Below are 7669 nucleotides of genomic sequence, written 5' to 3'. Positions count from 1 at the left end.
TACTGCTGAATATGTGGAGCATTATAATGTATTTACCAACCAGTAAATCTGTATAATGTCATGAATACTAATGTTCTGAATCCTTTCTCACTCATACTTTGCTGGTATGTATACAGTGGTATCCCACTGCAGGATAAAAGAAACTGATTCACTTGCCCCCTCCTCTCCTGTTCTCATCTACTGTACTTCATACCACTTGCAGCAGGACAACTTTTTCACAGAAGTTGATATTGGCAATGTTGACCCCATGAATACAACATTGCTGGCAATTTACTCAGCTGCAGGTTCTGCTGGCAGGCGAGTAGTTACAACATCCAAGAACTGTATTAAATGAAAATCCAGTTGGGCCATTTCAATCAATGCGTTTCATTCAATACAGTATATTCACGAAAACAATATTTTCAAATTTAAATGCCTGCCCAGGTAAGTAACCTACTGTAAGTGGTCCTGACAGCTTTCAGTATTTAACCTCAGTTGACTTTTAAAATGTTAATTTCATCCAGACACTTTGCTTCTCTTATATCTTTTTTTTACAAATACTGTATGTTTTATATCTGTGTGTATTAGCTTTGTATATAGAGTTTGATAATATAATTGGAAATGGCTTGTGTACTCCGCCCCCCCCCCCCCTTAGTACAAGTAAATATTACAGCTTGATGTTAGAATTCCATGTCTCTTGATTGTTTGTTTATTAAAAATGTGTACTTTTCTCACTCCAGCAACTGTTACAACCGTTACCTTATACAGTACCTTCTTTTCAGTCCATGAAATCATAACACTATAATAACGTGGATCACATGCTGGCAAAACTAGCATTCTAGTCTTGTGTATGATGCATATGACTGTGTGTGGAAGTAGAATGTGATGGTCACTCTTTCTAGCTCCAGGGATGCTGATTGTACAGGGCTGATCCTAATTCGTCAGTGACCTATTCACTTTTCCCAAATCAAAGCTTCATTCAGAAAACACAAGCCAGCCTGTTGCTTACATATCTGAGAGGGGCTGGGTAATCTTTTCTCACTTTCCCTTTTTTCTTCCCTTATGTCAACTTGGATTCCTTACAATTCACACCGCACTAATCACTGGAAAAGACCAACGCTACAGCTGTCCATTCAAGAATTTACATACAGAACAAGTAAGATTGCTTTATTGTAACCAATCTCTCTCTATCTTTTTTTTTGCCATTTCAATGTGTGCTAAGTGAATGCATTAAGTGGAGCCATTAAATGTAAATGATCCCTAAAATTTAAAAGTTTACCATTTACTTATGTGTAACTTTGGGTATGCAAGATGACCGTTGACACATTTTGAATAAAACATTTCTCTTATGAGGATCTCCTACGAACATACCAGTTATTACTATTCCTTATTAAAGAAAACATAATCAGGCATTGCCTTCCTGTACACTTTTCTCCTTCTCCTACTGTGTCTGTAAGTTTCACAACATACCACACAGACTGTAAGCTCTGCAGGGCTGCAGGGCTTCTCTTTTCTATTGTGGGTTTTTAAGGTTGATGCACTTGTTCTGTTATATAATTCCATGTATTCTATCACTGTCTATTTTGTAAAGCAATGTGTACATTCAAACAACAATGAGTTGTTAGAAACTACAGTAGGTTCTGTTACATAATATTTTTCACCATCACTTGATATTAACACTGTACAATGTTATACTATCAATGCTTGAAATGTGCGGAGTCTGGTCATTGCTATAGTAGTTTTCTATATATCTGATGAGCATAAGTGGCTTTATGTATTTCCCTCATTCTCGTTAAGTCTTTGGGTGTGGTTGTAGGATGATACACGTATCAGATTTTACATCACTTCATTTTTCACTTTTATTATCTTAACATAAAATCTTTGCCTTGGCTAAGGTTGTTTAAACCTCCCTGGCTATGTCTTGCATTAAACGTAAATTCCTTGATGAACAAGTTTATTTGGTTCTGATGCAAGCAGAGAATGAGGAAAACTTCACAGTGTTTGACCCATAGACAACAATGGACTTGCTTTTTATAAAGAACCATTAAGTGTAGAAACAAAAGTAACCCAATATACATTGTAGTGCTGTATATTTATTTAACAGTGCTTTTAGCTCCCTCTCTGCTTATGATTTCCATAGACTTTCCAAATAGTTTCTCATTAAAGCAAATAAATGGAAATTTTACTGAATAAAATGCCTTTAAAGAAGCTATATAGTTAGTATTTTTTTCCATTTAATTTAACAGTAGTATTTTCATTATTATTTAGAAAATATAAATTTCTTCTCTTAAAGCAAAAGTGCTACCAATTGACCATTTACAAAGAAGATGGTATCTTTCTTGTGGAAGACCACCAACATGAGGGTACAGTAAACCATAGGGGCAGAGACAAAGCCACCAAAAGTTTCACCCTGCTGAGTGTAGAAGTGATCTCTATAGCTGACAGCTTGTCACTTTCCATGGTGTAATTCCCAACACCTTAAGTACAGGTGATCAGAGTGCTAATACAGGGGGTTGTCGATAGTGTTTTCTAAAATTATCATGTTTCTAGTATTGGATAACGATATGACAAACTGTTGCTTCACATAAGTATTTTAGGTCACTGCAAGTGAAAACCTGTTATTTCTAAATCCGCTACTGACTTATAAGGATGTTTGCCCACTGGAAGACGCCTATTATTACATTTAAGAGTGTGTGCTAAGGGGCAGAATTCCACCAAAACATAACTTTAGTAGATGTATCTGTGAGAGAAAAAAGATACATATCAATTTAAAAATGAGTATGCTACACAAATATAGAATTATATGATCATTTATTTTTTAAATCCAGTCACCTCCTTAAGGATAATTTTTAAGAAAGGAGAAGTCTGATATTGGGCTTCCATTATAACCTTGCACAGATTTGTAGGGTTCTAAGTATGTTACTATGGGTTCTATGTATTACACTCAGTACTCCTTGACATTGCTAAATGACTGCACCCCGATGTTGCATGTACAGTATGTATCTGTATATAGCGCCCACAGCTCTACTAAGCGCTTCACAAAATATATAGTACAGGGAATTATAATACAATAAGTGAAACAAAAAAATCAGACCATAGGAAAAGCCCTTAAGAGATTACAATCTAAGTGGTGTGTTGGGAGACTTATAGAGACAGCAGGTGAGGGAAGTGCTTGACCGCAATAGTTCGTAGGAGCGACACTGGGCGTGGGACAGTAGCCATGAGGCCTTTGAAGTTTTTAATTTAACAGGTGAGTTTTAAGTTTTGTCTTAAAGGTGGGAAAAGAAGGTGCTTGGCACATATCGAGTGTGAGGGAGTTCCACAGGTAAGGGTCAGTGAGGGGAAAGGGTTTAAGGCCTAGAGAGAACAGTAGAGTTGCAAGGGGTCCAAAGGAGGCAGTTATAGGTAGAGTGCAGGAGATGGGCAGGGGCACAATGAGAGATCAAAGCTGATATGTATAGAGGAACAGATGAGTGGAGAACCTTGAAGATAAGGAGGAGAACTTTATACAGTAGTTGACTCGAAATTTGATGGGAAGCCAAGAGAGGGATTTAAGGAGGAGATGAACAGAGACTGTTCTGGGAGAAAGGGAATTTTTTCTAGCAGCAGAATTTTGGATAGATTGCAAAGGAGAAAGTTGTGAGGCAGGGAGGCCTGTTACCAGTATGTTACAATAGTCCATATGGGAGAGGGTAAGGGTATGCATTCGAATGTCAATGGAGAAACAAAGAGAGCAGTGAAATGTCACTCCTAGCAACGTGTTCTGGCAACGATATGAGATATGAGGAGCTCAGTTTTAGACATATTAAGTTTAAGGCAGCAGAGCACCATTCACTAGGTTATAGCCAAGAGGCACTAAGAGACTTGAGACTGGATTGCAGGTTTGATGGTAGAGGTGGATAGATACAGTATCTCCATCTCATCTACATAGAGATAATACCCAAGGCCAAAAGATTTAATGAGGTCACCAAGTGATAGTGTGTGCAGAGAGAAAAGGAAAGTTCCCAGAACAGAACCCTGAGGTACACCAACAGGCAGATCAACAGAAGAAGACATGTTAGCAACAGAGACAGAAAATGTGCGATGGTAGAGTGATGATGAGAACCAGGATAGAGATTTGTTGTGGATAATAAGAGAGTTTAGAATAAGGAGGAGAGGAGAGTGATGAATAGTATTAAAGACAGCGCAGAGATCGAGTAGGTTTAGTAGGGAAAAGTGAACTTATGACTTTGCTTCATGAAGATCATTGGCTACTTTAGTGAGCACAGTCTGTTAGATGAGCTGTATGAATACTAGATTGTAAAAGGTCCAGGAGGCCGAATAATTTTATCGAGACCAAGTCGGCACTGGCGTTTGGCCATCGAGGGAACCTTCGTAGCAGCTGGATGTTTTGCCAATAAAGTAAGTTAACTTAAAAGGTTTTAGCAGTTAATGATTGGGGACTTAGTTTAAGGGTACTTAAAGTAAGGGCACTTAGGGTAAGGGCAGTGTTAGTATTAGGTGTTAACTTTAGGGGTTTTTCAAGTAAGGGCTAAGGAAGGTTAGGGCCTTACCATGGTGGTGAAACAGCCGGTGGAGAGAAGTCCTGGCGGCAAGGTGAGTGGCGGCTAAATGCCAGCAGAGATCTGGTCGTGGCAAAATGGCCATGACCAAATGTCCTTGACCATCCAGGAGGGCATGGAAATTAAGAACACCAGAATAGCAGTTTTCAGGCAAATGGCAGGAGGGATACAGGATGGCAGTTAGTAATATGTATGGTCTAGGGTGCGCTTTGAAATGAGGTGTGCCTACTGCATGCTGAAAGGAGAAGGTGAAATTGTCAGTAGACAGTGAAGAATTGAAGATATGGGTGAGAGTGAGGGCTAAGACAGAAGTAAAAGTTCTGATAAGGTGTGAGGAGATGAGATTGAGAGAGCATGTCATAAAGGGAGAAGAGAAAAGTATTTAAGAGATGAAAGAGGGTTAGTAGAAGCATAGAGGAGGAAGGGAAACAAGAAATTTCATTGTGGATAGCATCCACTTTACCTTGGTTGGCAAAGGCTTGAGGAGAAGTGAAGGAAGGATGGAAGTGAAGGTTGGAGGAGGGTGTCAAATACAGAGAAAAGACAGCATGGATTGGATTTGTGAGTGTTGAAGAGTGAGGAAAAGTAGTGGTGTTTGGTCTTAGAGAGAGCAGAGTTAACAAGAGGGTAGAAATATATAATGATATTTCAGCATGAGATTTCCTCCATAGACAATCAGACGAGCGAGTGCAAGTGCGAAGGAAGCGGATTTGTGAATGTAGTGTGTTAGAGAGATGGGTGTGCCAGAGCTGATAAGGGGCACATTGATCAAGAAGAGAGGAGAGGATAGCGCAAGGGTTGACAAGATTGTCAGGGTCAGAAGAAGGAGATAGAGAAAAAGAGTACTGTAGAACAGATAGGAGGTGGTTAGGGGAATGAGTGGTGGTGAATGATAGGAGGTGACGGTCAGAGAGTGGAGGGGAGGGTGAGGGAGAAAGAGAAAATCAGAAAGGGAACAGTTTTTAGTAAAGGCCAGGTCTAAATAGTGACCAAACAAACTTGTGGGTGATGGAATTAGTTCATTAATGAAAGCCAAAGGAGGAGGTTCAAGAGAAAAGGCGAGATGCCCAGGAGACGGGGGGGTCATCAATATGAGAGTTGTGATTTGAGAATAAATCATCCTGACATAAGGTCTTTAGATAGCCAGGTGCCATAGCAAATATGGCGGCGCAGATCACAGTCCTTACAGAACTGCTTCTCAACTCTTAGGGAAGTAGCATCTCTCTCCTAATGTCCAATATAAAACAGGAGATACTTGAAAGGCCTCCCACTGGAAGACTGACGCATGGTATGGAATGGGAAGCAGGATCTTTACATCTCTGTATTAATGCCTCAAAGTAGCTCCCAGTAGCTTAGTTTTTTTTTTTTTCAAATCTTTTTTTCTTTATTGGAGTCATAGAAATAAAAACAAATACAGTGGAGAAATAAGCACATGACTAAATTATACAGAAATCGAGTCCAATAAACCATTTTCTATTTTTGAGATTTAGATCAGAGAAAGGGACAGAAGGGGGGAGACAAACAGAGAGGAGGAAGGGAAAGGTATGGACAGGGGGTGGGGGTGTTCCACAGTCGGCATTTCCGCGTTCCAGTGCTGGTGACGTTATCGCTGTATTCTCGTCTGTCTCCTTCTCTTCAGTCCTGAAGTCCCGCGTAGTCCTCTTAGGTTAGCCCCATCAGAGACACATTGCGCATGCGTCATCCCTCCAGCACAGGCGCTTTCTGCAGTTGGTCCTTTACATTCACTAGAAGTGATCCGAGCAATCTCGGTATGAGAGAGAGAAGGATAGAGTCAGAGAGGATATCCCTTAAGTGTTTTTCTTTGTGCTGGTTTGAGACACAAAAATCCCTCCAAATGTGACTGCTGAGTCAGCAATAAGGAGTTGCTTTTTTATCTCTGGATGATGTGGCTGTTTATTGGCCACCAAAGTGAATAGTCTTGTCTGACGGAAAGGCCAAAAGCTTTGGGAGTTGCTCAGTGAGTAACGACACTGACTGGCACTGAGTTTGAAGCAGGGGAGCCTGGTTAAATTCTCAGTGTTGGCTCCTTGTGACCTTGGGCAAGTCACTTTATCTCCCTGTGCCTCAGGCACCAAAAACATAGATTGAAAGCTCCACAGGGAAGGGACCTGTGCCTGCAAAATGTCTCTGTAAAGTGCTACGTAAAACTAGCAGCGCTATACAAGAACATGCTATTATTATTTGGGAACCAGAATCCTTCTACCGTAGATGTGGATTGCTGCCTTAAGGAGGAAGGAAGGAACATTTCTCAAATCCCACTATCATTAGCAAATAAGTATGAAATCATTTTGTCACATACCGTATCTTGGCAAACAGACTGAAATAAGCTTCACATCCAGCACTATGAAGAAGATTTTCACACTTCACTTAAAAAGAGTTATAGTACAAACCAGCTATGCAGTTAGCAAAAGGTCTAGAGATAAAGAGACTTGGAAATGTGAATAGAGACTTGGAAATATAGATGATGATAGCATGAGAAGGCCTTTGTAAATACCTTCTGTGGTTTACATTTTTTGGAGCAGTAACATATCACAGCATGGAAGTTGATTCATATCTCCAAGTATTTTTTTCATACATCCAAGTAAACTTATGGAAAAAAAATACCTGTACACAATTCCAGCACACATCCCAAATTTAATAAGTGAGATTTCAACATAATGATCCTAAGTCTAATAACAGAAGAGCCATTTAGTTACATATTTTGATAAAAAAAATTATTCAAACCTGCAAACCCTGTCAAGGTAGAACACCAGTTTATCAGGTACCTATACTAAATAAATACATAAATAAATAATAATAATAATAATAAATAAATAAATAACTAAATACAATTTCTTATTGTCCTATGGGCTAAACTTAGTAAAATATGTGGCAGTGCCCTAAAGGGTTAAATAAATGTAGCATAATTCTTTCTGTGATTTAGTGCAATTAAAAACTGGCATAAACAGTAACAAGGCTCCCTTAGCCTTATGAAGGAAAATGAAGTGTACAAATTCCTGAATGAAAAATAATAATACATACACATATAGCCATGCATAATAATGGTATATTACTGTCCTCTCTGTTGGCAGTAAGCCCTGGTAAGTACAGGTATGCCAGCAGTAGTT

General features: G+C 39.3%; 1 protein-coding gene across 2 annotated transcripts in view; it reads left to right on the top strand.

Annotated features, from left to right (window-relative positions):
* Positions 1 to 867: 867 nt before the first annotated feature.
* The window catches only part of OCA2 (OCA2 melanosomal transmembrane protein), a 459069-nt gene continuing 452267 nt past the window's right edge, over positions 868 to 7669 (top strand). For both annotated transcript variants that reach the window (XM_075590565.1, XM_075590564.1), the window contains exon 1: positions 868 to 1135. The gene's annotated coding sequence lies outside the window, so the exon portion shown is untranslated. The remainder of the gene's footprint in view (positions 1136 to 7669) is intronic.

This window comes from Ascaphus truei, chromosome 3, assembly GCF_040206685.1.
Source record: "Ascaphus truei isolate aAscTru1 chromosome 3, aAscTru1.hap1, whole genome shotgun sequence".
Classification (NCBI taxonomy): domain Eukaryota; kingdom Metazoa; phylum Chordata; class Amphibia; order Anura; family Ascaphidae; genus Ascaphus; species Ascaphus truei.
This window is presented reverse-complemented; position numbering and strand designations above follow the sequence as displayed.